The sequence below is a fragment of the Mustela erminea genome, chromosome 18 (genome assembly GCF_009829155.1).
Source record: "Mustela erminea isolate mMusErm1 chromosome 18, mMusErm1.Pri, whole genome shotgun sequence".
Lineage (NCBI taxonomy): Eukaryota > Metazoa > Chordata > Mammalia > Carnivora > Mustelidae > Mustela > Mustela erminea.
The window spans coordinates 22,037,934-22,065,031 of record NC_045631.1 but is presented as its reverse complement, the minus strand read 5'-3'; the positions used below and the strand labels follow the sequence as shown (position 1 = coordinate 22,065,031).

The 27,098-nt window shown below is 46.9% G+C and overlaps 1 protein-coding gene and 1 long non-coding RNA gene across 3 annotated transcripts in view; both read left to right on the top strand.

The window, feature by feature from the left end:
• Nucleotides 1-27,098, top strand: part of MYO1D (myosin ID) — a 341,727-nt gene that overhangs the window by 288,538 nt on the left and 26,091 nt on the right. The window lies entirely within an intron of this gene.
• On the top strand, nucleotides 1,492-6,844 carry LOC116577019. Its single transcript, XR_004280367.1, has 2 exons — nucleotides 1,492-2,795; nucleotides 5,848-6,844. It is a non-coding gene; the product is annotated as an uncharacterized LOC116577019 (long non-coding RNA).

Genomic DNA, 27,098 nt, shown 5'->3' with positions numbered 1-27,098 from the left:
AAAGAAGTTGGTGCATTTGAGGAATTAAAGACCAGGCGTTGGACCAGCCACAGGATCCAGAGGAAAGAGGAATAAACCAGTCCTGCGCGGGTGGGGGAGAGCATGGAGGGGCAGAGGTCTGGAACAGCAAGGCTTGCTGGTGGAGGCTCTGGTGACTCAGTAGGCCTCTGATGTGGGGTTCGGGGCAGGAAGAGCGGGAAGAACGGGCTGGGAAGCCAGGAGGAGCCAGATTGTGACAGGCCTTGCCTCTCAGGCAGAGGGAGTTGGTTTTCGTCCAGTAGACAAGAGGCAGCCAAAACACAGGGGAATTTTGTGTTTCTAGTTAAAAACATTTTTTTTTTCCTGATAACAAAAGTAACTATGTGTGGAAATTTTGGAAAATGTACATAAAGATTTGGGGGGGGTGGGATCTGTAAGCACACATTCAAACCAGTGTTAACATTTTTATATGCTCTTTGTGTACAGATAGTTTTCCAAAAATGAGATGTTTTTAATACATTCTATTTTTTTTTTAAAGATTTTATTATTTATTTGACAGACAGAGGTCACAAGCAGGCAGAGAGGGAGGCAGAGAGAGAGGAAGGGAAGCAGGCTTCGCTGCTGAGCAGAGAGCCCGATGTAGGGCTCGATCCCAGGACCCTGGGACCATGACCCCAGCCCAAGGCAGAGGCTTTAACCCACTGAGCCACCCAGGTGCCCCAATACATTCTATTTTATAATTGTGATTTCACTTAACAATATAGAGCAAACATTCTGAAATGTCTTCCTATGTCACTGAGTATTCTTTTCCAAAACAACGTTTAATTCCTGTCATGGTATTTGACGCTACAGATCAGCTAGAATTTTTTATTGCTTAGTTGTCAGCCCTTATTGTTGAGCATCTAGAATGTTTCCAGTTTTCAGTATTAAAAATAATGCTTGGGGGTGCCTGGGTGGCTCAGTGGGTTAAAGCCTCTGCCTTCAGCTCAGGTCATGGTCCCAGGGTCCTGGGATCGAGTCCCGCATAGGGCTCTCCGCTCAGCAGGGAGTCTGCTTCCCTCTCTCTCTCTGCCTGCCTCTCTGCCTACTTATGATCTCTGCCTGTTAAATAAATAAATAAAATCTTTTTAAAAATAAATAAATAATGCTTGATTATTGCCCTTTGAGGCATATATTTATTCATATCTATGATTGTTTCCTTAGGAATTCCTAGAAATGGAATTGTGGGGTCAAAGGGTATTTTTTTTTGTCTTAAGATATTATTTTTAAATAACCTCTACCCCCAACATGGGGCTCGAATTCACAATCCCAGAATCGAGACTCACACGGTCTACAAGCTGAGCCAGCCAGGTGCCCCAAAGGATGTATCGTATATATATTTTAGGATTTGTTTATTGGAGCGTCTGGGTGACTCAGTCGGTTAAGCATCTGCCTTTGGCTCAGGTCTTGATCTTGGGGTCCTGGGATCGAGCCCCATATTTGGCTCTCTGCTCATCAGGGAGTCTGCTTCTCCCTCTCCCTCTCCTTCTGTACTCTTCCCCTCTCATATCCTTTGTCTCTTTTTATCTTTTGGTGCCTTCACGATTTGGTTACTAATTTGTAAGAGCACTTTAGAAATTAAGACTATTAACCCTCATATACGTTGCAAATGCTTTCCTAGCCCATCTTTTTAAATTGCATTATTTTTTCTAGAGAAGTTTTGCATTTGTAGGTAATCACATCTGCCTTTTCCCTCAGCCTTTGCATGAATGCTTTAAAAGGTCTTACCCACCCAAAGACCAGATAAATATTGACTTCTATTTCCTTCTTCTGTGTTAGTTTTGTTTTGTCAATTTCAACAAATCCATGTCTTAAATGAGTCTTCTGTGTTAAAAAGACAACTAGAATGGTGAAGGCAGCCTCAGTTGCAGTTGTGGTCGAGAGGGATATGGTCAGGGCAATGATTCTAACCCTTTTCTGCCTCCACATGGTCCAGCTGTACAGCCTGTGCCCATCAGTAATCGCTCTCATTGTGCACCATGATTCGCAGCTGGGGTGAAGGGAATGGGAGCACTCCCGGCTCAGCTGAGACTCCCTGGTGGAGACTGAAAGGGAAGGACGTACTTAGCAGAAGTCAGTTAGCAGTGGTTGATGGGCTCTGGGTGATGAGCAAAGTAACCAGTGACTCCCCAGTTTTGAGAGACTGGGTAGATCATCACTCTGTTAGTCTAGACTGTGGAGACTGGCCTTAGGAAGGAGGGAAGGAGCACAGAAGATGATGTAGACAGCTTAGGACTTACTCCTTTTGGAAGGCTGTGAGTCAGGTCAGGTGGAGCTGTTCATGCAGTGTCTGCACCAGGGAAGAAAGATCTGGAAGCCAGCTGCTTAAAGGAAGTCGAAGCAGTGGGAGGGAATGAAACAGCCCATGTGCGGAGAACCAGAAGAAGAACATGGTCCAACAGGAACTCTGGGGAACACTAAAATTCAAGCAGTGAGAGAGGGGGCGTTGAAGAGGGGAAATAAGCACAAGGGACTAAGAAGAAATTGTCAAGGAAGGAAGAGAACCAGAAGATAGTGGTGCCAAGAGAAAAAGAGTTTCAAGGATAGAGAATGGTCTCCAGCATTGGAATTTTCTAGCACAATACCAGGGTTCTGCACTGTACAGTCAAAACCTACATCCTTTCTCAGCTGCCATTAGACTCCCTGTTCTTAAATATCAGACCCGTTCATAGCTCCTTGTTGTTGCCCACAATGATAGTCCCCCCCCCAACCAGCTCTCCACCTGGTAAGCCACTCATCTTCCAAGAGCAGCCTCAGATACCCACCGCTCCAATACGGTAATCCTGTCCATCCCTCCCCAGAGTTGTCGTGTTCGCCCTGAGAGATTGCTCAGCACCTATACTTCTTACCTAGGCTAATGTATCACGTGGTGTAGCAGTTACCTACTCACCAGTGCTTCTCAGACTTTTCCAAGAAATTCCCCTAGCAACCGAAGAACAATCCCAACATTCACTAGGATCATATCCTGAAATTGCCTATGGCAGGTTTCTTTTTAAAGATTTTATTTATTTATTTATTTATTTATTTATTTACCGGGGGGGGGGGGTAGCGGGGGAGGGGCAGAGGGAGAGAGGGTCTTTTTTTTTTTTCCCCCATGATTTATTCTTTCACTATTTAACAATTACATGCAATAATTCCTTACAGCATTTTTTTTTGGGCGGGAGAGTTTATTGTGGTAAGAATACTTCATATGAGATCTGCCTTCGTCATAAATTTTTAGGTGTACAATACAGTATCATTAACTGTAGGCAAAACGTTGTAGAGCAGATCCCTGGAAGTTACTCATCTCGTATAACTGAAACTTCGTATTCATTGAACAGCAGCTTCCCTTTATCTTCTCCCACAGCCTCTGGCTACCAGCATTCTACTCTCTGCTTCTATGACTTTGACTTTTTAGGTGCCTCATAGAAGCGGAATCCTGAAGCATTTGTCTTTCTGATTTATTTCATTTAACATGATGTCTTCCCAGTTCATCCATGTTTTCTCATAGGGAAGGATTTTCTTTTCTTTTTTTTTTTTTTTTAAGTCTCCATAATAGACCACTGAATATAAATTCAGGTCTTTGGGGCATATAGCGAGAAGTAGGATTGCTGGCATTTCTATTTTTAATTTTTTTTTTTAAGTCAGGAAAGCCATACATTGAGTCTGTTATTACAGTCAATCTAACACAGATGCTGTACATGACTTTGTTATGCATCGTGTTTGAGGCAGAATCCAAAAGAGTGTACATGTTGGGATTAGTTGCTGTTTCTAAGTTATTCCTCCTTCTCTTTTTTCCCCATGTATTTTATTTTATTTAATGGTCAATTTTATTTTATTACATTAACATTTTTGTATAATTCTCCTAAAAATAGGATTTTGTTCTAATTCAATGTCACAGTCTAACAAAATCAAATTTCATATCAGAGGTACAGGTCAGTGACTCCTCAGCCTTATATAATAACTAGTGCTCATTATATCACATGCCCTCCTTAATGCCCATTTTCCTGTTACTCTATCCCTCCCCAACCTCCCCTCCATCAACCCTCAGTTTGTTTCCTATGATTAAGAGTCTTTTAGGTTTGTCTCCCTGTCTGGTTTCTTCTTGTTTTATTTTTTCCTGGGAGAGAGTGTCTTAAGCAGACTCCATGCTGAGTACAGAGCCTGACACGGGGCTCGATCTCACAATGCTGAGATCGTGATCTGAGCCAAAACCAAAAGTCAGAGACGCTTAACCAACTGTGCCACCCAGGTACCCCCAGGATGTTTCTTTAAAAGTCCTGTTTTATTTAACAATTAACACTACTTTTCACTGTCACTCTAGATGTTGGTTTTAATTTGGGTGTTAAATTTTTCCAGTAACTTATTTGGAATAAAACTTCCTGGAAGATTCTTCAGGTCTGTTCTATAGCTTCTACTGAGTATCCAAGGGAATTGCAGCTCAGTTTCAGAAGCTTAAGTGTACATTCACAGCTCTCCCACCAAATCAAGGGCACCTCCCACTACAGAGGTCATGTCTGCTTTACAGCCGTATTCCCAGTGCTCCCCCACCTCCGTACCAGGCGCACAGGAGCCATTGACAGACATTTACAAAAGCAAAGGCAGGAGGAGGAAGAAGCGGGTGGAAGAACAGACAAATGGACGGGAGGGAAAGGATAGGTGGACAGAACACAAAAATGGGAGGATGACAAGGAGGAGATGGGTGGATAGATGGACGGATGGATGGCAAAATTTAAAGACCAGATAGTACGGAAGTAAAGACAACGTATGTAAACTTCTCTCTTAAGAAACTTAACTGTAGGGGTGCCTGGGTGGCATGGTGGGTCAAGCCTCTACCTTCAGCTCAGAGCATGGTCTCAGAGTCCTGGGATCGAGTCCTGCATCAGGCTCTTTGCTCAGCAGGGAGCCTGCTTCTCCCTCTCCCTTAGCTGCTCCCCCTGTTTATGCTCTCTCTCTGTCAAATAAATAAATAAAATCTTGGAAAAAAAAAAAAGAAGAAGCTTAACTATAGGGTGTGATGAGAAAGAAATTAGTAGCTAGAAGGCACTGGCATTATAGTTCATCTTAATTTGGGGGCACTTCATGGCTGGTGGGGGAAAAAAAAAACGAAGAGGTAGGCTTTTGTTCCTTTATTTAATGGAGGAGACTTGAGCATGCTTATGAGCTCAGGAAAAAGCAGGTAGCCAGTGGAGGAGAAACTGAATGTATTGAGCTCCCTCAAGAAATATTTATTGAGAACCAACAACGTGCGAGGCACTGTAGCAGCATGTGCACAAGGCCAAGTTCCTCTGCTGGGGCTTTCATCCCAGTAGGACTACGGGCGAAAGGGGAGGGATAATGGGCTATTATCCAGGGAAAGACGGTACCTCCTGCTGACTGCTGCCCTCTCAGGGAGAACAAAATATTTTAATGTTGGTCTAGGTCAAACATAATTATGGAGGTAAGACTGCTGAATTTCTTAAAAACCGCACGCATTCCAGCGCCTCCTGGATACGGGGTGTATGTGTGTGTGTGTGTGTCATGAAGAGCAGGAAGCAGTCTGCGTATGTCCAATGTATATTTGCCAAAGAGAGTTCTCTCCCGTGATTCAGACGAGGTGATGCTCTCAGAATCTAGAAGTAGAACAGAGGCAGAAAAAGACACAGTCGAGTCTCTGTCTAGCCGGTTAGCCTAAGCTTTTCTGGGTTTTAGTAAGTGACTCATTTCCCCTTTGTGTGGTTTTCTTAACATATTCTGCCTAATACTAGATCGTACATCCAAATGGAAATAAACCTTGGGGCTCTGGGCATGTGCTGCGCGGTGATTTAATCCATTTCATAATTTCATTAATGCTCATTCTCTTTCTTCAAGTCCTATAGTTGAGACCAGGGCATAGACCCCTGCCACCCAGAAGTCGCTCGTCACCAGACGTCAGCCGCTCAGTGCTCAGTTAGAGTGCATAAAATATTTTCAGTGTCAGAAACTCTGTGAGATCTCATTTGTAACTCTACGCTCATTCTGTTTCACGGATATTATTAAGAAGAAATGGCTGTGAATTGAATGAAAAGATTATTTTTAAATTATTTCACATTTATTATTTCTCTTCCTTTTATTATAGGCTATCCCCAGATGCTTTTTAGAAGGAAGGTAGGGTGTGTTTATAAGTACCTTTTAAAAGTAGTTAGAAAACAAATCCATAAAGACTGAAAATGTTGGGCTCTGTGACCTGCTTGTTTTTAATGATGCCGTATTACAGAGGCCTTACTAATCCTGTGTGATTAAGTGTGGAAATTTTTGCTTTAATCTTTGCAACAGGTTAGATCACGAGACAGTGAACACCAAAAAAAAAGAAGGAAAGAAAGAGAAAAAAAATCACTGCTACTGAAAATGTTTGATACCAAATATTGTTTAAATCATTGCAGGAAGCTTTGAAAATCATTTTGTTGCATTTGGTAATTAAAAGGAGACTTGACCTAATATCTTATAAATACTGGGCTCTAAATCGTCTACAAAATAGTCACTATCCTAAAACACTAAGTTAGAAACATTTTTGTAGATTTTCTGCACTTTACATTTTCAGCTCACAGTACTCCTGTTAGGTGAGTAACGGGATTCACGGTAACCTCCGTGTGACAGGTGAGGGAGATGAGACGCCTGCCCCACGTCACAGATCGTAAACGTCCACCTACATCACAGACCTTGCCACCGAAGAGCTTAGAATCAAAGCAGAGGCAGGTGGACGTTTGTAAGAACAGAAAACTCCCATGAGCAGAAAGCAACACCCTTAACTCACCATAGGGCTTCATGAGGTTGGAAGGTCAGTGTCGAGCTCCTCTTGTGACCTCGCTCACGTTTTCAGAAGGTAGCCCAGGGATCGCTGCTCACTGCCTGTCTTTAAATGCTGGTGTTGATATTTGTAACAAAGTTACTCATTCTGGAGAAAGTGTATGTGTATATATAGAAATAAAAAGTGACACCGAAAGAAGAGCCAGACATTCCTTCACAGAGTCTCATCCAAGCCCACAGCTTCCCTCCAGCGCTGGAGAGAGGTTCTTTCCCAGGGGATGAAGGACCTCAGAGTCAGTGATCTGCCCAGGTCTCCTGATTGGGCTCAAACAGTCCCTAACCCCGCTCTGGCCATGGCTCCACGCCGCCCCGCGCCCCGCCCCCCTTGCTCATTTCCCTCTTCTCTGGGCCAGAGCCAGATTTCCTCAGTTTAGGGCTCAGGATATGCGCCAGTGGTCGCTCCCTCCTCATGTTAGGAGCAGACCAGGATGGGTTTCTGAACCAGGCTGTCCAAACACAGCCACTCTTGGTAAATTCTCCATCACTGGAAATGCACAAGCTTAAACCAGACAGCCACTTGGAATGTCCTGGAAGGTGTTAGCTCATTGGAAAGGGGATCACAAAAGATCTGTCCCAGTCCAGGCATCTGTCATTCTTGGGCAGTGCAAGTCACCTGTATGCTTGCGGACGCGAGAGCACAGGAGGTGTGATTTGGTCACACCTGTGCTCAATGGAAGATTGTGGCATTTATTTAATGCGCCAAAATTGCTTTGAGCGGCACATTCCTTTGCTGTAAAACTAGAATAAAAATACCTGCCTCATGGGATTTTCATGCAGATTAATTTAAGTCACGAAACAGAATATAAAATGCCCAGCCCAGTGTCTCGGATGCTAAGCAAGTCATGGTTGTGTTTAAAGATGTGCCTGTTTACCAGGTGCCATAACATAGACCAGGAAGATTTGATTGCTGCTTGGGGACAAGCGGGGTTCTCCTTTTCAGGGATTTGCTCAGCCTTGAGCTGTGGAACTCAACAATAGTATCCCCAGTGCAAACAAAGTTAAGGCAGCTTCCCTTTGTCCTTTATGCTGCACCTCTGAACTTGCCTTTGGGCATGGCTGATCTATCCATAAACATCAACCTTTGGGGTTCCTTTCTTGGGGTTCCTCCTAAAAGGCAGGAGAACTCATTTTTCCATATTTGAAAGCACAAAGATTTGGGGAAAGCAGTAGGCTCTCTTTAAACAGTCTTCCTGACAGCTGTCCTCCCTGCAAAATCCTTTGTCTGCTTCTCTAGGAAAGGTGCTGGAAAGGAGCCAGCACATAGGAATTAAAAAGACAACTGGTACAGAGCAGAAATGTGTGCTAAAAATACTAAAACCAGCAAGGATTCATCTGAAAGCAGAAGAAAGTCTCTGTGTGCCCCTGCTTCTGGACTTGCTCAGAGCCGTGATGGCTCCGTGTTATTTGGGGATGACAGTAATCACGGAGCCAGAGTGCTCTGTGGTAGGGACAGACAGAGTTCCAAGTGGAGGGATGGTTTCCATGGCAATAGCATCAGCATCTGAATGACTTCCTGTCACAACAAGTTGGTGATTTAATGAGTTCATTACCGAATTCCAAAGGAAAGCTGGAGAGTGGATGAGCTACTGTTCAGCCCTTAGCGTGCCTAAATCCAAGCCGTTTCCCTCTGCACAGGCGGGCCCGACACACAGGCAGCCAGGGCACTTGCTGCGGGGCAGGCGGACGTACCAGGGGGAGGGGATCCATGACGGAATCTGCCATCACGTGGTCCGTGAGGCCCCCCCCCCCAGTGCCTGTTTTTCCAGGAGTGTGAGAGAATCCCGGGAGTCTTCATTATAAGCTTACCCTGATCCAACCTAATGAAATTAACGATCACAGGAATCCGGTCCTGCGCTTCAGAAGCATACCCCCAAGTATCCCAAGTCCTCCAGAAAAAAAGCCAGGGAAAGAGGAACAGACCTTACATTCTAATAGCATACGAGCAGAAGCAAAGCAGGAAAGCACGTGACCCTACTTGTATTCAGTGTCGCACAGAGACAGTTGGGACCACCAGCAACAAGAAAAGCACGTGGGTACCTTCAGAAATCGGGGGGTATCATTCCTTTGGCCGATTGCATGTAAAATTTGAGCCGAGAGGTACTGTATCACGCCAAGAATGTATCGTGATTAACCTTTCCTACCTTGCCGTCTTCTGCTAATGAAAATCTACCCTCGGGCTGCCAGAGTCAGTCAGATTCACGAGGGGCCAGGTGGGGACAGCAGTGCGGGAGCGACTGTAGTTCCTCGGGAGTGCTTGCTGGCAGGAAGTGGAATGGTACTCCATTCCTCTCACATCCATTTTCCCATTAGTTCAGTAAATATTTGATCCTTCCAAGTGTTCCCAGTCTAGTGACGGGGACAGAATAAATGCAGAAGGAGGCACCGTAGAGGGAAGCGATGAGCTACCGTTTATTGACGGCTGGGCACTCCCGCCCAGCCATGGCTTCACGCACGTTTTCTCCTTGAACCCTAAAGAACCCCAGAGGGGGGTATTGCTCCCACTTTTCTACCAAATGACACTGGGAGCTGGAGAGGCTGTGTCACTTACCAGAGGTGCCGACGGCTTATAGGCGGCAGTCGGGATTGCCACTCCGTCCTCTCCAGCGCCTCAGCCCGTGTCCTTATCCACTTTGCATGGACAGGTGCAGACGCTGGGCGGGGACCTTCGGCCGGGGAGCGGTCAGAACAGAGGTGATGCTTGATGGGACGTCACGAGGTGGACAGTCTTCCTCCTGCATGAAGCACTGACCCCAGCTCGGTACCCTAAGGCAGGTGGGCCCAGGAGCAGCTCTATTACAAGGAAGAGAGGAACTTTGGAAACAGAAAACTCAGAGCAAACTAAAAATACTCTTAGTTACTCTTAAATACTCTTAGCATAGAAGGTGAAAGGGGGCTGAAAGGTGCCAGTATTGATCCTTTTCTGTTGTAATAGAGAGGACAAAGACCAGTTGCCTGACTGGTATAAGACCTTGGAAGGATGTGTCATAGTGTCTCATCTGTCTGTATGTGAGTGTACTGACGATCAGAGAGGACGTCTAGTGTATTTTCCTGGGGTGCCTGAGCACTTAGTGGCCTTCCATTGTTCTTCTAATCCCAACCGACAAAGTACACTGGGACAGGAGAAGGTGGCTCATACTCGCTGGAAGTCCTGCCCTAAGATAATGGCTCATAACAGAAGTTGTTGCCAAATAAAGCCCACCTCGAGTTTGGAGGTTCCTTTAAAACATATCAGTGCAGGGGCACCTGGGAGGCTCAGCTGGTGGGCGTCTGCCGTGGGTTCAGGTCATGATCTCAGGGTCCTGGGATCAAGCCCCATTGTCAGGCTCCCCGCTCAGCAGAGAGCCGGCTTCTCCCTGTCCTTCCGCCTTTCCCCCCTGCTCATTCATGCACATGCACCCTCCCCTTCTCAAATAAATTTTTTAAAAATCTTTTTTTAAAAAAATCAGTGTTTCATGAAGTTACGTGTTACAGTTTGGACAGTATTGTTTAAAAAGAAGAAGAAGAAGAAGGTGGCCAGTGCCATATAAAAAGCAAGCCCCTTTTGCTTGAATACACGCAGGATGGGCTCATCATGATTTCGCAAGGCCACCTCTGACAGCTACACAGACTCTGCCGTGCACCACCCTAAGGGGCGCCCGACACCTGGGCCATGATAGGAAGGGCACCCCTGGAGCCATGCCACCTGGCAGCTGTCATACTAAAAGTCCCTTTCACCAGACCAATAAATATCTCCCGGATAGTAACCGCCAGAGCAGGGGTGAAGATCCCCGCCCCCGGTTTCCTGTGCGTCCTACGAGTCGCCCAGCCTGGCTTGGATCCGTCTGGGTTGGGGCGCTCGCAGCTTCCAAGTGTTACGGCACATTTCACGCCGACCTCCCTGCACATCTTACTGCCTGTGCTTCCGATGTATGGAATATGTAGAAAGCAGTCATCCCTTCTTGTCCCTAAACTGTGGGCTCTTTTCAAGCGTTACCTCCTACAGGGTTTGCAAATGCATTTCCCGAATGCCGTGTCGTGTGAACACCTGCTGCTCCTGCTCTTGAGCTGTCCCTTCACATTAAGCACACATGTCTGAACACGTGCACCAGGAAGGTGTTAATAAACTGACTGGGGCACCGCTGCAAAGGGCTTGACCGGTGTCGCAGGACGCCGTGGGGAGCTGGCATGGGGCACATTGGCACAAGCAGGAACATGAGCGAAGGCACCAGAGCGGTCGTGCCCGGCGTCCTGGCCCCAGAGACGCAGAGGAGCCAGCAGGCGGGAGAGCAAGGGGGAAGATCTGCTCTTTGCCCAGGAGAGGTTTTGCCACACGGCTGGGCGCGGCGGCCATCCTGCGTGGGCCCGTGGCTCTTTAGCATCTGCCGTCTCTTACCGTCTGTCACCGTGCCAGGCCCGAGCATACAGAGATGAGTGAGACACGAGGCATGTAGACTGATGCCACCGAGAGCGGGGAGGTGCCGGCGTACCTGAGTGTGCCCGTGGCTGGCGGGGCTCAGAGCAGTATGGCTGACTGGAGGGGAGGCCAGGTGGTCTTCCGAGCCTTCAGGAGACGCTTCCCAGAAGAGGTAACACAGAGGAAACAGAGGGGGAGAAAGGAGGAATTCGCCCCGTGACGGCAGGGGAGAAAGAGCATTCTAGTAAAAGCAGGACGTGCTGACACTGTGGCAGGGGCCCTGAGTCTAGCTGCGTGTGGGGTGTGGGGACTGTCCTCAAGGAGGGTTGACGTGACGGGAGGGGCCAGAGATGGGCCAGGACCCAAGTCCCATAAAGCTTCAAATGCTGGGCAGAGAGCAGCTACACACGGAAGGTGTCCGCCACGTGCAGGGACTGTGCGAGGCTTTTGTGTGCCTGCCCTCTCTCGTCCATCTGCATGTCCTCTTGGAGCTGAGGTGGGAGCGTAGACCCTCTGATTCTGTAGACTGTCTGTCTGTATGTATGTAAAGACCTTTGTTGAGATGGAACTCACATACCCTACGCTTCACCCACTCAAACCATACAATGGAGTGGGTTTTAATCCATTCACGATTGTGCGACCATCACTACAGTCAACTTCGAATGTTTCCCTCACCCCAGATGAGGGAAACTGCCCCCGACAGTCACCAACCACACCCCTCCCGGATTCCCTCTACCCAGCCTCAGGCCACCACCAATTTGCTTTCTGTCCCTATAGATTCTCCTACTCTGGACATTTCACATAGTGGAGTCCCATAATGGATGGTCCTTGGTGACTGGCTTCTTTCACATAGCATCATGTTTTCAGGGTTCATTTATGTCACAGCAGTGTGTCACAGCAGTACCTCCTTGTTAGATCACTGTGATATTCCGTAGTTGGTTTATCCTGGGTCAGTTGGACATCTGAGCTGTTTCCACTTTGGGACTGTTGTGAGTGATGCTTCTGTGAACATTCCCATGGAAGTTTCTATGGGAACTAATTTTGATTTTTCTTAGATATGTACCTAACAGTGAAATTACTAGGTCACTTGGTAACTCCATGTTTAACTTTTTGAGGAACCGCCACATTATTTTCCAAGCAGGTGCACCATTTTATGTCTCCACCCACCGTGTACAAGAGTCCCAGCGTCTCTCTTCCTTACCGATACTTGCTATTAACTTTCTTTTTTTTTTTTTTAAAGATTTTATTTATTTATTTGAGAGAGAGACAGTGAGAGAACATGAGCGAGGAGAAGGTCAGAGGGAGAAGCAGACTCCCCGTGGAGCTGGGAGCCTGATGCAGGACTCGATCCCGGGACTCCGGGATCATGACCTGAGCCAAAGGCAGTCGTCCAACCAACTGAGCCACCCAGGCGTCCCTGTTATTAACATTCTTATCGACACCATCGTAGTCCGTATGAAGCGGTATCTCACTGTGATTTCAATTTGCATTTTCCTAATGACTCGTGATGTAGAGCATCTTTTCATGGATTTATTGGCCATTTTTTTAAAAAGGTTTATTTATTTTAGGATGGTGGGTACAGAGGGAGAGAGAGTCCCAAGCAGATTGCACACTGAGTTTGGAGCCCGACACAGGATTCAGTCTCATGACCCTGAGATTATGACCTGAGTTGAAACCACCAGTCAGTCGCTTAAGCAACCGCCTCACTCAGGCACCCCAGCCATTTTTATGTCATCTTCAAAGAAACATCTGTTTAGATCCTCTGTCCATTTTCTCATTGTTATGTCTTTTTATTATTGAGTTCTAAGGGTTCTTTGTATACTCTAGATACAAGGTCCTTGTCCGATCTATGACTTGCAAGTTTTCATTCCTGTTCTGTGAGTTGTCCCTTCACTTTCTCGATGGTGTCCTTTAAAGCTCAAAAGGCTTTAATGTTAAGCTCCAGTTGATCTCTTTTTCTTCTATGTCTTGGGCCTTGGGTTTAGAGACTAACTTTGAACCAATCCATCATCTGAAGTTGACCCCAGAAATTATGGGTAGCCACTGAAGGACTTCAAATTGCAGAATGACTTAAGACTTCTGTCTTTTAAAAAACAAACTGTTGGGGATGCCTGGGTGGCTCAGTTGGTTAAGCGTCTGCCTTTGGCTCAGTTCATGATCCCGGGGTCCTGGGATCGAGTCCCGCATCGGGCTCCTTGCTGGGTGGGGAGCCTGCTTCTCTCTCTCCCTCCACCTGCCACTCTACCCACTTGTGCGCTCGCTCGCTCTCTCTCTCTCTCTGCCAAATAAGTAAATAAAATCTTAAAAAAAAAAAAATTCAAACGAGTACATGGGTAGGCTAGTAATTGCTCCCAAAGTTATGTCCATGTTCTAAGCCCCAGAACCAGTGACTGTTACCTATTTAGAGGAAAGGTCTTTGCAAATATAATTAAATTAAGATTGAAATTGGGAGGTTACCCAGGATTGTCCAAGTGGCTCCTAAATGCCATCACAGATGTGTTTATAAGCAAAAGGCAAAAGGAGGTTTGGCACACCCAGAGAAGGTAAAGTGAGGACAGAGCCAGAAGTCGGAGTGATACAAACCCCAGAAGCTGGCCAAGGCAGGGAACTGTAAAGCCTTGGGAGGAACGTGGCCTTGGTGACACCTTGCTTTCAGACTTCTGGCCTCCAGAACTGTGTGAGAGAGTACATTTACACCACCAGGTCTGGATTAATTTGTTACAACGGCCTCAAGAAACTAATACAGTGGTTGGGTTTTTGTGTTTTTTTTTTAAGATTTTATTTATTTATTCGACAGACAAAGATCACAAGTAGGCAGAGAGACAGGGAGAGAGAGGAGACAGCAGGCTCCCTGCGGAGCAGAGAGCCTGATGCGGGGCTCAATCCCAGGACCCTGGGATCATGACCTGAGCCGAAAGCAGAGGCTTTAACCCACTGAGCCACCCAGGCGCCCCACTAATACAGTGTTTTTAAAAAAAATCAAATAATGGAAGGGCTTAGAATGAAAAGGGGACACCTGGCTGGTTCAGTCATGGAGCGTGTGACTCTTGATCTCGGCGCTATGACTTCAAGCCCCATGTTGGGTGTAGAGATTATTTAAAAATAAAAACTTTTTAAAAATAAAATGAAAACATGTATAAACAACATGCTAGGCTGCAGTTTTTTAAGTTTATCATATTTAAACATAAGTTTGACCTTTGACTCTAAAGGATGATGGGAGTTTTTTGTTTGTTTGTTTTTTAAAGATTTTATTTGTTCATTTAACAGACAGAGATCACAAGTAGGCAGAGAGGCAGGCAGAGAGAGAGAGGGGGAAGCAGGCTCCCTGCTAAGCAGAGAGCCCGATTCAGGGCACGATCCCAGGACCCTGAGATCATGACCTGAGCCGCAGGCAGAGGCCTTACCCCACTGAGCCACCCAGGCGCCCCAAGATGATGGTTTATTTAGCTTCTTTTGGCCACTTCCCTTTTTTTTGTTTGTTTTAATAAGATTTTTTTTTAATTTTTTATTTATTTGACAGACAGAGATCACAAATAGGTAGAGAGGCAGGCAGAGAGAGAGAGAGGAGGAAGCAGGTTCCCCGCTGAGCAGAGAGCCCGATGTGGGACTCGATCCCAGAACCCTGAGATCATGACCTGAGCTGAAGGCAGAGGCTTAACCCACTGAGCCACCCAGGCGCCCTGGCCACTTCCCTTTGATTATTGTTAGTTTTTGTCATTATCTTTAGTTTACTGTTCTGTTACTTTTACAGTTCAAAATAGCATGTTATCAGATTTAAGATGCCATCTATTATAAGATGCACCATTATTTTATATTCCCCTCAGGAAAAACAACACTGACAATAAAAGATGTATCAAGAGTAGGGAGCGTTCCAGTTTCAAGATATTAAAGGTTGAACTTCAACTTCAGACATGACCTCTCTTAACTAACCACAGCGTTAAAGGAACATGCGGGTGTCCCTGGTTGAACTTTTGACACCCGTAGTTTTACGTTTATATTGTGACTATTTACATGGTTTTATTCCTTGATGATTGACTCTAAAGCTGAAACCCTTAACTAGGATTTATATTTTTATAATTTTATAAACATTGTTTCCATTGGAGCCGAGTAGTATACTAGGATTACATGTGCTTCCCTGTGGATTCATTTCTTTCTCTGCCAGCATCGGTGCTACTTAATGGCCAACCCTCAGTTCAAACCATTCCTTTCATAATTGGAGTCTTAGTAGGTTGTTTGTCACAAGTACGTCTCATGTCAATTATACAAAGCAGGCCCTCAAACTAAACATTTGTATTACCGGCATTTATAGCTGCTCCTTGTTAGCATCACTATTTCTATAGACTTTCCTTTTAATTCCTCAGTTTATCATCAGGACCTGGAGTAGACAAACTTTTCCAGTAAAGAGCCAGATAGTATATATTTTAGGCTTTGCAGACCGTGTGCTCTTTATTACCAGTACTCAGCTTTTCCATCATGGCACAGAACCATCCACAGACAGTATGCCAATGAACAGATACGTCCATATTCCAATAAAACTTTATTTAAAATCAAGCAGTAAGCCAGATTTGGCTGGTGGGCCTTAGTGTCCCATCCCCTGACTTAGAAGAATAAATTCTGACTTTTATATCTTGCAAGATAGTCAAGACTTCAATTTGGAAGGTTTCAAATATCTAAATGATAGTTCCATGGGTTACACAAGACCAGAACAAATGCCTGAAAATCTAAAATTCTTGAGATGTGGTTGATATAAGGGTTTCCTGCGGCCCTAGGAAGAAACAGGTCTGCTGAAGATGTATTCTTGTATGTTTCTCCATTCCTTGGGTCAATCAAGTAAGGCAGAACAGAGAAACAGCTTTCATCCGAACGCACATTTCTGGGTCAAAGGTGGCCTTTCAACTCCAAAAATAGAATTCTTCCCAACCTCTACTTCCTGCTGACAAGAAGTGTGAACCCTTCGATTTCTAACTGTGAAAGGATGCAATTCATGGGACTTTTTTCAAACCATCAAAATGAAATCCTGAGTAATGAAGCTTAAAAGGAGTCAGTAACAATTGTTGGAATATTGCCAACATTTAAGGGTATCAAGTGAAAAATTCTACAGCTCAGATCCAGTTCAGATTCCAAGAAATAATTCAAACTACTAAAATGAAATATAGATGGCATATTAGTATTTTCTTTATTCATACTATCTTTTTCCAACTCAAATCTAATTCTTAAAAACTAATAAATCAGCATTGCCTTTAGAATTATCCATTTGAAAATCTGGACAAAAGATTCCTCACTCACTTAACCCAAACATCCATATTTATGGTTCATTTTAATATCTAAACCGATAAGAAGCTACTTACTTTATCCAGCTGTAATAATAAAAGACACTTTGGAGTTTTAAATGACCTGACACATTAGGATCTTCTTTTTGTTTGCCCTCCTCAAGTTATGACTTGTGATTTCGTGCTGGTTTCATTTGCTCCAGACCCAGAAAATAGCAGAATCCGAGTCTGTCGCCTTAGAGACCTATAATCTGCTCTGCTCCCCGGCCTCTCACTAGGCTCTGCCTCGTAGCCCTGAGTACAGACTCTAGAAAGAGAGCTAAGTGTGAGCAAGAAAACTTGCCCTTCTCCCTTGAGTTGCTACAGTCTTGTTTCTGGACAGAAGACACTCTGAGATCCCCAAAGATATTATCTAAATGCTACAGGGTTTTATATGAATACCACGTAAGGACAATGTATTGTTTCTCTCCCTTCAAAGACATTGAAATCTTTGTTGGGAAAGTATATTTTTTAATTATTTACTTGATTATTTAGTTATTTACTATATGCTTTGTAACAAATACTGTGTCGTAGGTCAAAAAGTGAAAAAAAAATTTTTTTTTGCTTTTTAAAAATTTTTTTCAAGATTTTATTTTAACTACCCAGTGCTCATCATAGCAAGTGCCCTTCTGAATCCCCGTCACCTATTTCCCTCATCCCCCTGCTCACCTCCCCTACAGTAACCATCAGTTTGTTCTCTGCAATTGCAAGTCTGTTTCTTGGTTTGCCCCCCCCCACACCTTTTTTTTCCCTTCTGCTCATTTGTTTTGTTTCTTAAATTCCACATATGGTATTTGCCTTTCTCTGACTTACTTCACTTAGCATTATGCTCTCTGGCTCCAATCATGTCATTGCAAATGGCAAGATTTCATTCTTCTTTATGGCTCAGTCATATTCCATTGTGTACGTACAGCACGTCTTCCTTATCCATTCATCAGTCAGTGGACACTTGGGCTGCTTCCCTATCTTGGCTATTGCAAATAATGCTGCTATAAACATCGGGGTACATGTATCCCTTTAAATTAGTGCCCTTGTGTTCTTTGGGTAAATACCCAGGAGTATAGTTGCTGGATCATAGGGTAACTCTATTTTTAACTTCGTGAGGAACCTCCATACTGTTTCCCATAGTGCATAAAGTGAACATCTAACCAGCAGTTAAACTTAAGTGAGCAAAAGATGCTGTATTTTCGATTTTATGCTTTACAGTGTAAATTAAAAGTTTTGTCTCATTTTCCCCAAGAGCATACCATTCTCTTCTCACACTGCCTGTAGATTAGACTCCAGATTTCATGAAGACAGAAAAGAACCTTTAATGGAAATCGCATACGTGCTTCGTTCAGTGGGAAACTCCCCACTGGATATGTAATATTTTCAGGCCCGAACTGAATGTCTCCTGTTACTTTGCAAAGAGCAGCAGATCCCAAATGGCCCCTAATACCGCTGTATGGACTTAGCTGAAGGATTCTCATTTTTCGGGAGAACAAAACTTCTGTGTGTTGACGTTCCCTCCTTTGTTGCTGGGCACACCAATAGACGAGGATGACACCTGTTGTCCCCCGCTGACCGAAGCCTAGCAGCTGTGGATGTTGAGACATAACCATATTTTGTTCACTCAGTTCATTTCTTCTGGTGGCCATCCAGCTGGTTCAGCAACACTGAAACATATGCCTGTATCCGCAGGGGGTAAGCAGAGGGGTGGGGGGGTTGCAGTAATGGAAACACACATCCAAAAATGCACAGTTAATATTAGCCCTAGCATTTGTCAGTGGAGCATTGGCGGAAATGTACCCATACTCTTCAGCTGTCTTTTTGCTTCACGCTTTGCAACAGATTACTACGGGACTCACTGAAAGCTTCTAGCTAGCATACTAGTTAAGGATTGAAACTTCCCATGTTATAAAGCACTCCTCGTGAAGAAGCAGCTTTATTTTGTTTACATCTACACTCACATAACCTTGATCATAGATGGTTTTTTATTTTTTTAATGATCTAAAACCATAAAACCTACGTATGGGCATGTTATAGGACTTGGGTTTTCTCATTTCATATACTCTCGAGTAATTTCCCACTAACACAGAACTTTGCCCAGATGTTTAAGAACCGTATTTGTATTGGAAGTTTCCAAATTTTTTCATTTGTGTGGTAGTGAGCGTCCTGTAATAAATATTTGTTGGCATTTCAGATTATTTCCTTAGGATGAGCTTCAAACAGGGAAGGAGTGAAGAGGAAAGACTGTGCTGCTAGCAGACAGAAAGGCAAGCGTGACATCCAGCAGGGCACAGAGAGCACGGTGCCTAGAGGAACCGAAGGTAGCTGAGTGGGGCTGGGGCTGGGGCTGAGGGAGCTTGGTAGGGAGTGAGAAGCCCGGTAACTGGAGAGGGAAGCAGATCACAGAGACACGGGAAGGAGTTCAGACGTCTTCCTGAGGTCAGTGAGGACCAAAAGGAAGGTTTTGAGCAAGAGATCAGATTTGTAACTCACATATCCGTATTTTAGGAAGATCAGGGGGTTGCAGCTTGAAGAGGGGCTGGGAGGCAGGGAGAGCAGAGAGGAAGCTGTTGAGGTGATTTTGGTGAGATCCAATGACAGTCTGCATAGTGAGGTAGCAATAAGGGTTAAGAGAGAAAAGGTGGATTTGGAAGAGAGTTAGAAGGTAAAAATCGAAGGACGCCTGGGTGGTTCCTTCGGTTAACTGTCCAACTCTTGATTTCGGCTCAGGTCTTAATGTCAGGGTTGTGAGATTGAGCCCTATGTCAGGCTCCAGCTGGGCATGGAGCCTGCTTAAGACTCTCTCTCTGTCTCCCTCTGGCCCTCCACCCCCTCTAAAAAGGAAAAATAAATAAATAAATAAATCATTGCTGCAGAATGAAAGCAGGAAGGTGGAATCAAGGAGCCGCTGGAGGCTCCCGGCTTGAACAGTTGGTGGGAGCCGACTGCCTGCCTCTCATCCAAGCGGACGTGTCCAGGACTCCGCTGAGTCTAAGGTTTGGGATCCGAGTGAAAGACAGCTTTGGGAGTTGCCAGCGCATGGAGGCTACCGGAAGACATGGAAGGGAGGAAGAGGAGGGTAGAAAGAGGAGGAATGACTAGAAACTAGGAAGGCAAGACTGTGCTGTACCATGGAAGCCACGGGAGAAAGTGCGCTAAAGCTGCCACGCCAGGTGCTTCGGGAGGTCAAAGAACAAGAACAAAGGCAAAAAACCCAACTATTGACTGAATTCGTTGACTTGGAAAACCCAGGGAAGCAAGGTCCAATCTGTGACAGCTGGCTCCTTGAAGAGGATCTCTTCATTTTGTAACCACCACACAACATAATCTTAGACATTGGTAAATAGAAATGGTTTACACCTAATAATGGGGGCAGAGGGCCTCAGCTGTGCTCTGACAAAATGTGCACATCCCACTTACTCATACTCATCCCACATACTCTCCACAGAGAATTTCTGGTGATGGTAGCTACCTAACAATGGTTCTCTTCAGCTTTTAATATTCCCCCACTTAAGCCACTTAGAGTAACCCAAATACCCTACTGGAGGCCCCTCTTTAAGGCCACGGGACATCATAAGACGTTGGCACTGCACTGTTTCATTTGCTATGCCCAGTCTCTTAATTTCTAAATCCCTGTAACTGGGTAGTCGCCACGAGTAGGAGACCTAAACTTGTGTAAAAGTTCAGAAGAAGGCAGGACGAACCTGGTTGAACGATAAAAGAGAGATGGAGGTCAGGAAAGGATTCACATTTTTATCCTTCGTCTGTTTCTGATACCTGTCTCAGACCGCTGCTTTCTCACCCGTTCCGCCGGACATTGTCCGTGGAATTCTCAGCAGCCGTATTGGAAGCAGGGACGGTGCAGGGCAGGACCTCGGGAACATTCCTATCCTCTAAGAGCACAGTGGATGAGATACACTCCACGGGAGATGGGCTCTTCCGAAAGGGCAGTTAGCAGCTAGACAGCGAGGTAACCACTGAGAGCAGGTATGAGCAGAAAATGCAGTGACCTCTAAGATAATACCAGCTTATGGTTCCTGCTACTTGCGACACCATTGTTTGCTGTTCAGTAAGCAAACAAGAAGGAAAATAATATCTGGGGCTTAATACTGGAGAAGCTTCCATGCTGGCCCAGTTGCTCTCCTGCACGTTTCGGTGGTATCTGTGTATATTTTGAATTCACCTCCCTGTGCTGATCATGCTCGTCGGGTATTAGAATGATCTAGGCCAACCGTCACTGAGTGTCCCAGCTCCTGGACATCACTACGCGTGCGTACGACCTTTTCGTGTGGTTAATACAGAAGGATGTTAGTGCTGAGCCAGGTTTAGAAAATTGGGGATTAATATCTCTAAATGCTGGGCTGATCCCTTTTTTTCCTTTTTTTTTTCCCCCAGGAAAAACCATGACCTTTGTAGAATCTTTTTCCAACAACATTCTTATTTGCCATTCCTTGGGTTTATTTAGCATTGCAGAGTAAGCCCACTCTATAAATCAGAGCTCTTTCAGATGACGTGACCAGTCGAAACCCCACATTGAATATCCTGGAAGAAACTCAGAGCTGGAGGCCCCGGGGGGTTTAAGCACTAGGACTAAGGACTTGCTTACTGTCAAGATCCTGTTTCTTCCCCAAACCTGACTCTCCTGCTCCACGACCCCCAGTCTCTGTGTTGGCCTCATTCTGTCCTACTACAGGCTGCTTCTACACGGGGGAGATATTGGCCGCGGGCAGCTCCGGGCTTGCAGTATGCCAGCATAGACACCTAAAGGAAGGGGAAAACCTTGCCTAATTCAAATATATGAATCTTTCAAGGAAAGTCTGGGATTGGCGGACATTGGGTCACACACATGCCATCTGTGCAGACTACAACGCGAGGCCAGAGAACAGGGTCTAGATCACGTGCCCTGAGCGTGGGGAGCAAGGTGCAGTGACGGGCAGAGCACCGGTGATTAGAGGAGGGGTGCGTCAGTTCTCCAGAGGGAGCCAAGGCAGAGTGCCAAAAGAAGGGAGCAGACCAAAACCCGTGTGGATGACAGTCGATATCAAGATGTTCTTTTCTCTTGAATGATATCTCTAATTACTGTCCCGGAGTATTCTGATGAGTCACAAGGAAATGATGATATTCATGGAACTACTGTTGAAGTGTAGGTACCACGGGGAGCCCTTGGCGTTGTGGGGCCAGCATCCAGGGAGAAGGCTGCTTGGTCCCCTGTCGCTGGCTGATGTGTTGGAAGGTGGCTTGGGACCTGGTGGCCTGGGAAGGTGGCCTGTGGAACTTCTTCCACAGTCAGGAGCCTTGCCTCTGAGAGCCTCTTGGAATGGCACCACCACTGTGGAGACCGTGTTCTCCTCCCACTTGAGGGGTTGCTCACTTCCTGTGGCCCCTTCTCTGTCCTCTCTTAATAGGACCACAGAATCCCTTCAGTATCCTGAACCCAAAACCGCTCCTTAAGCTAAAGGCCCCGACTCCCCCTCAAAATGCTGCAGGAGCCAAAGTCCTCCATGACCAAAAGGCACTGCCCACCATCACCGCCACACCGTCCTGGCCACATGAACCCAGCGCGTTCAGCAGTTCGATGCCCCCATAGTCCTCTTTTTGAAAATAAATCCCGCACCTAAGATTATAACGCTAATCCCAATGAAAGGGTTTCAAGATGGAAAGGAAAAGCACCAGGCATTCCTTTACCCTTTTATTTTCCTTGAGGGAGTGGCTTCTTAGAACTGCAAAAGAGGGCCTTCCCTTTTCCTTTCTCTGGGGGGTGCGCCCCTCTGTCCAGGCTGCTTGCTCCCCGAAATGACTCCTTACCCTCTTCTGCTTCAGCTCTTGTCTCCACTGTGCATCCGTGATGCCTTCCGGAAGACCCCTGACTAAGCTGGGGGGGCTCGGTTCACAATTCTTCTTCTCGGTTCACAGAGACCTATTCCAACGTGCTGTGAATTCCTCTCAGAAACGACCTAACACTGCAGAGCAGGGGGGAGCGGTTGCGGACTCAGATCCAGGAGGGAGGGTGTCTGTGCGAGCGCGTATGTGTGCACGTGTGTGTGTGCAGAACGCTGATCCTGGCTCTCTGTAGTGAATATGACACTAGGAAATGCTTGTCTGTCTCTTGTATGCCCCACAAGATGCCTGTTGGCACTGAGCCAGCTGTGTCGTCGGATGGCACACCCAAACCATAGCCTAGTTTCTCTCTGCTGCTGTAACATGCGACCCGACTTTACGGCCTCAACAACAGAAATTTGTCATCTCACAGTTCTGAAGGCTAGCCGTCCAGAGTCAGCATCCCTGACTTGATCTGGGCCCCGGATCAGAGAGGCAGCAGGACTGTGCTCCCTGCCGAGGCTCGAGGGGTGAGTCTGTGCCCAGCCTCCTCCAGCTTCAGGGGGCTGCGGGCATCCCTTGACCCGTGGCCGCCTCGCTCCTGTCGGGGCCTCTGCAGTCGCGTGGCCTTGTCTTCTGTCTGCGTCTGGCCTCCCTCTGCCTCTCTGTTCCAAGGACACTTGGGACTGCATTTAGGGCTCACATGGGCCACCCCGGGTACCCTCCCCATCTTGAGAGCCTTAGTAATCCTGTCTGCAGTGTCCTTTTTCACATTGTGAGGGAACTTTCACGGGCTCCAGGGATTAGGATGTGGATATCTTTTGTGGGGCCATTATTCAGCCTGCCATTCCACCTGCACCCCCATTCCCACCCGTGCCCCCAAGTTCTACATAAGGTAAGGGCCAGCTTCTCTCCCTCTCAACTTCCTGAATCTGAGGGAACCAACTGCTTAGCACTTGCCCCCTTATCACTCTCTGCCAGCCGCGTTAGCAGCAGGGTACTCCGGATCTTGCTAGTCGTGTGGTCAGGCTACCTTCTTCTCCCCAAAACACGGTCCGGGGAAGGCAGGGAAGAGGGGGCTAGGAGAGGCACAAGCCTTAAGTGGAACAGAGCCCAGCTAGGCCAGTTTTGTGACCGCGAGAATCAGGTGGTTTGGCTTTTGTCTTGCCTTGACCAGTGCAGAAAACATCTTGCCTCTGCCTTTCCGTTGGCATTTCTAGACTACAGTCAATGAGGACAGAAAGTGGACCCGTGGCTTATCGTCCCTGGCGGCTGGCAGTGTCCCAGGAGGCTGGACACTCAGCCACCTCTGTCTCCCTGCACATCTGTCTCCCCCCACCTTCTGTGGCTAGCCACCACCAGCCCGGGCTCTTGCCAGCATCCAGGGCAGGTTTGGCGGCACCGGGCACAGCGTCAGGTGTCATCAGTGTCATCGCTGCCGCCCCGCAGCCCTGCCCTGGGGTGAAGAGCGCGTTCCCGGGGCCCTTGTCCGAGTGCAGAGTTGAGTCCTGTGCCACTTACAGAGCTGGGGTTCTAAGAGGCGTGTGCTGTCCTGCGACCTCGGGGTGCCACTCGACGGAAAGGGCTGGGGAGAAGTCACTGTGGAGAAGCCAGCGGCGCTGTGGAGGTCACGGCGGATAACCGCTGCTCCCATGTCAGTTCCTATCTGCTTCGAGCAGAAGGTGGGGCGGGGAGACGGGACCTCCGTGGAGACCGAGCGTGACTGGAAACTTCCTCTCCACGGTGAGAACAGTTCTCTTGAAAGGAAATGAAAACCAGTTTCAGAGCGTCCCTGGGAGGTTTTTCCCGGTTGGAAACCTGTGCTGTCTCCTGGTGGAGAATAAGTCCGCCTGGAAGACAGGGGTCGGAACTCACCAGCCCATGTGAAGGAGGCTTCCCGAGGGACGACGGCCAGGACGCAGATGAACAGTCTCTAGCTCTTTTCAGTGATTCAGCCATGGTTTCCACTGTTTGTGTATTGCTTCTGGACACGGACACTGTCTAGGAGTCTTTAGTGTCCCATTTTTGTACAGATAATGCACAATTGAAGACCTTTTTTTCAAACTCAGAATTGACAGAAGACGATTTGAATAGGTACTGGGATAAAACAGAAGACTTACAGACGTGATTTGAAGAACAGAGAGTCTGATACAGGCTAAAAATACACAGGGGGACCCCCCCCCCAAAAAGGAGGGAGGGAGGGAGTCCTTGTTGAGTCTGGAACATTATTCAGCAGATATTTGTGGAGCATCTGCTGTATGGCAGGCCAGACATGGGGCCAGAAAGCAGGAATACATCCATGAAAAAGACCTGATCCAGCTCGGGCGTTTATAGTCTAATGGGGAGACGGGACGATTAAACACACAATTAAAGCCCAAGGTGTTAAGTGCATCAAAGAGTCCGTTAACCCTGTCTGGAAAGATCAGGAAAGGCTCCCCAAAGTGATGCGAGTGTTGAGAATCAAATGAAAAATAGCACTTGGTCCACAAAAGGGACCAAGAGTCTTCCAGGCAGCAGCAGAACATGCAAAAGGCCTGAAAGTGAAAACATCATGGCGGATGGGCGTATGGGGTGAGCCGAGAGACTGATGGTTGAATGAACTAGAGAAAGAGAAAGGCAGGTTAAGCGTATATAGGAAAGAGAAGATGGTGAGGGGAGGGGAGGAAGCACGCAGTCAGCCCAGTCCAGCTTTCTCCCAGCCGGGTGACCTAGCCTCTGGGACACGGTAGCTGTTGTCACTGAAGGTGGGCTCCTGTCAGGCCAGTAAGACGCCTCATCCTTCCTGCTTTCTTCCCGAGCCTCCAGGAGACCGCAGCTCCTCACTCAAACAGCAGAACTGGGGGGAGGGCCTTCAGAAAGTTGTCAGGACCAGAGCCCACCACATACTGCCTCCTGTCCCAGACCCGAGTGCTCTGGGGCTGAGGAGTTTGAGTCCTGAGAGTGGAAAGAAATCTCCCTTTCTAGCAGGGATCTGGATCGATCCCCAATCCGGAACAGGTAGTCAGATGCAGAGCTCTGATGTCACACCTTATAACCCAGGGAAAAAAATCCCTGAGATCACCCCCAAAACAAACACAAGAAATTTTAGAAACCACCTGACAAGAGATGTCAAGTAATACTAACTGGAAATCAGACCACAGCAGCTGCTTTCCACAGCTGCATCCCATGTGGTGACGGCCTTTGAACAAACTAAATGACTCCAAAAATAACCCAGAATGTAAAGCCCTTCAGGAGCCGGGTCTCTGACTGAGGTAGCCTCAGAAATGAGGAGGGGGGCAGTGGACCATCAGATCAGCGGTCAGAGGTGCCTCACCCAGGGGGCCAGAGACCTAACCCGGGGACCTGCAGTTCCCCACCCGAACTGACTGATCAAACCTCATGGTACCCATTTCACAGATGGAGAAAGAAACATGTTGGCATCTGAACTCTTTCAGACTAAGAACTCCGAACCTCAGCAATCATCCAGGCCCAGGTGACTTCCTAAGGAAAACAAAAGCAATGAAGTACAGAAATCAGTCACTTTTTCATCAGTTCCCTCCTACGGCTGAGCCTGTTAGTGTGGAGGGAGTTTGTGACACTTTCCTAAGAAGCAGCCCTTTTTTTAGTTGTGAAACCGAGACTGGGACTTTCTCCCCTAGTAGAGGAAAAAGTTGATGTCAGAAGGAAGCACGCTCCACCAAGACAAAAGCAAAAGGGTGTTTGGTTTTTAATTGTGGGAAATTTTAAAAGATCTACCTATCTAGCCCCCCCCCCAAAATAGATATGCTTTCCCACGCATAGAAAAGCATCAGCATTTTTTTTTTTTTTTTTACTGCATTTTTCGAGTAAGAAAATGGATTTATCCCTGGTCGCAGTAGCTCTATAGTAATCATGGTAATAGTACCTGCAAACGCTGGTTAAGCACTCAGGCAGGAGGCGCTGTGCTGAGAAAGCTCTTTGCCACAGCTCATGACTCTTCGATCTTCCCAAAATCTGGATGAGGGGGTTACTGCTGTTATCCCCATTTTATGACTGAGGAAGCAGGTGTATGCAGAGGTGCAGAAATGTGCCCAGGGCACACCACCTGTTTGGAGGGGTGGTTTGCTTGGGGACAAGGTTTGCCCCCACGCCAGCCACACTCCAGACTGACACCTTAGAGCTAAAGGGCCCTGGGTCTTGTGTTTATCAGGGAGGCAGCATGGACTGGTTATTGTTTTTTGTGGGGTTTTGGTTTTTTTTTTTTTGAGTCTTGTCTGCTTCCTGTGGAGATTTTCAGTTTCATTTGCATTTCACCCTTTCTGTTACTGGTGGTCGTTGTGCTTCCTTTTCCTCCCATAACCTGGATGAAGGGGCGCTGACTCGGAGACCAGAAGCCCCGGTGGGGGTTTCACTTCCCCCACCAGCCACCTCTGTGGTCTTGCCCAGTTCGACACCTCTTTGCGCAGGGTCTTGATCTGTAAGATGAAGTTGGGGGAGTGCAACAGGGATCCTCCCCTGTGTGATCAGTAGCCTCCCCCTCCTCTCCCTCTCAGCTCTTCCCCTTTCCTTCTCTTCCTGGCCACTGGCAGGCCCGCAGACCCTTCTTCTTTGTGCGGGGGGGGGTGGGGGGAGGGGCTGCTGCCCAGGAGGCTCGGGGGACCCCGACAGAGTGAGGACAAGCAGGGTGATGTGGCTTTTGAGGACACATAGGCAGAGCTGGGCCCCCTCCAAACACTACGATGCTTTAACTCCTCTTTTTTTTTTTTTTTTTTTTTAAGATTTTATTTATTTATTTGTCATAGAGAGAGAAG